The sequence below is a fragment of the Notechis scutatus genome, chromosome 4 (assembly GCF_049901735.1).
Source record: "Notechis scutatus isolate UNSWTSFEM ecotype Mainland chromosome 4, rNotScu1.2, whole genome shotgun sequence".
NCBI lineage: Eukaryota > Metazoa > Chordata > Lepidosauria > Squamata > Elapidae > Notechis > Notechis scutatus.
The window spans coordinates 332,233-334,423 of NC_142012.1; the positions used below are offsets into that span (position 1 = coordinate 332,233).

Sequence of the window (2,191 nt, forward strand, 5' to 3'; positions counted from 1 at the left end):
CTGGGTTGTTTAGTCTTAGTCTCAGAAGAGAGTGTGTCTGAGTGAGTATCTCTGTTTCCTTCTGTTGGAAAGTATTGCAGTTGCTCCATTTCTTCTAATTGACTGATATTACTGGATTTAATGTAAGTCTGTTACTGAACTGTTTTTGACACTGGACTTTGATATTTGGATTATCCCTGGATTGAAAAACTGACTGATTTACCTGTGAATGACTTTTGGACTGCTTATTTTGAACTTTGCTTAAACTGTCTGGAAATAAAAACCTACATTTACTGTACAGTGTATCTGTGTGCTGTGTGTGTGTATTATTCAAACACTACTCTCAAATACGTCTCCCTGTATGCGCTCATTCTCCTAACGGGGAATTACCTCAACAGACATGCATGCAATTTGACGCATGCACGATAAGGACTGACCAGGCAGAGAGGGGAGGGGCAGATGGAGAGGGGCAAGGCCAGCCAGGGGCACAATTTGCCAGTTCTCCAAACTGTGCAGAATCATAACAACCGATTCTATAGAACCTGCCCAAACCGGAAGAATCCCATCCCTGCAGCAGCCCCAGGGTTACGTGATCGAAATTCAGATGCTTGGTTCAATGGGGTCATACGCGCCCTCCCGTTTTTGGTGACCTTCCGACCGGATTGGTTTAACAACCGGGTTGCTAACTTATCAACTGCGGCGATTCTGCATAACAACGGGGGGGGGGGGAAGCTCACTTCCCAAATGTCTCATTCAGCGACAAGAAATTTGGGGCTCGTTTGTGATCATCAGTCGAGGACTGCCTGTATGAGGCGGTCGAGAGTCCTTCTCTTTTCTGGACAACTGGTGAAGCACCTCTACTGGGGCACCGGATTCTCCCCCCCCCCCCCCACCCCAAATCATGCAAGGGGAGCAGTTGGGGTCCAGTCAGTAGCCAGGTGGGGCAAGGAGGACCACTGAAAATGGAGCATGGAGGTGGCCAGAAAGGATTGGAGTACAAAACCCAACGCACCACAAGAGGTTCCACTGCCTTGTTTATTGAGCTTCAGGTATAGATTTTTCCGCCTCTCCATCTTCCTCCTCCACTTCCTCCTCCTCCTTCTCCTCTTCCTTGAACACAAAGGCCAGGGGTACCAGGAAGTACAAATACAGAAGGAAGAGAGAACTCTGGGAGAGGACGTAGAGCAGGGCCAGGCACACCACCACGTCCAGGAGCTCCTCAAACCTCTCAAAGAGATCCATGGTGGAGAAGACAACAGCAGCAGGGCAATGGAGCTTCTCCCAAGGCCAGGCAACGGCTCTGGAGGAGAGACAAGGAGAGAGAATACCTCTTAAAGCGTGCTGGCTGGGGGATTCTGGGAGTTGAAGTCCACCCTGGGAGTTGAAGTGCCTGTTTTCAATTCAGTCTCAACTCCTAAGCAGCTCCTGCCTTCAGTTCCAGCTAAAAGCCCAAACTGAAGGTTGTTAAAGCATGCTGGCTGGGGGACTCTGGGAGTTGAATTCCACCCCACTTCAAGCATGCCAGCTGGGGGATTCTGGGAGTAAAAGTTCACTCCTTTTAAATCATGCTGGCTGGGGAATTCTGGGAGTGGAAATCCACCCTCCTCAAAGCATGCCAGCTGGGGGATTCTGGGAGTTTGGTCCACTCATCTTAAAGCATGCTGGCTGGAGAATTCTGGGAGGTGAAGTCCAACCCTGGCGATTGAAGTGCCTGTTTTCAATTCAGTCTCAACTCCTAAGCCGTTCCTGCCCTCAGTTCCAGCTGAAAGCCCCAACCGATGGTTGTTTAGGAAAGGTAGCCATGGCTCCATTCCTTTACCTTCATCTTCTGGAGCCCAGCCAATCCTCTCTCTTGTCTTTCATCCCTTCCTCCTTTCCTTTGATTGCATGTGTGGTCAGGATGGGACAGGCAGAGCTTTGGGGTTCCTGTTTCCCATTCAGCCTCCAGGTTTGGTTGAAAGGGACAGAATGGGGGGTCAAGTCATTTTTCACAGGGGTCATCACTTTTTAGGGCCATTTGGAGCCTGTATGGACACAGATCTTCACTCTTCCTCCCTCCCTCCCTTCCTCTTAAGGTCATCCCATACTTCTGATGTCATAAATCATATTGATGGCATCACAAGCAGGAGATTCCCCTTGCTTCCTATCAAAGTATGGTTCCATAGAATCGTGGAATCCGAGAGCCGGATGGAAGGGACCTTGGAGGTCTTCT

The 2,191-nt window shown here is 49.6% G+C and overlaps 1 long non-coding RNA gene across 1 annotated transcript; it reads right to left on the reverse strand.

The window, feature by feature from the left end:
• Window positions 1-991: 991 nt before the first annotated feature.
• LOC148130620 (uncharacterized) lies at window positions 992-1,932 on the reverse strand. Its single transcript, XR_015749579.1, has 2 exons — window positions 1,799-1,932; window positions 992-1,279 (listed from the first exon to the last, which is right to left on the reverse strand). It is a non-coding gene; the product is annotated as an uncharacterized LOC148130620 (long non-coding RNA).
• Window positions 1,933-2,191: the final 259 nt, after the last annotated feature.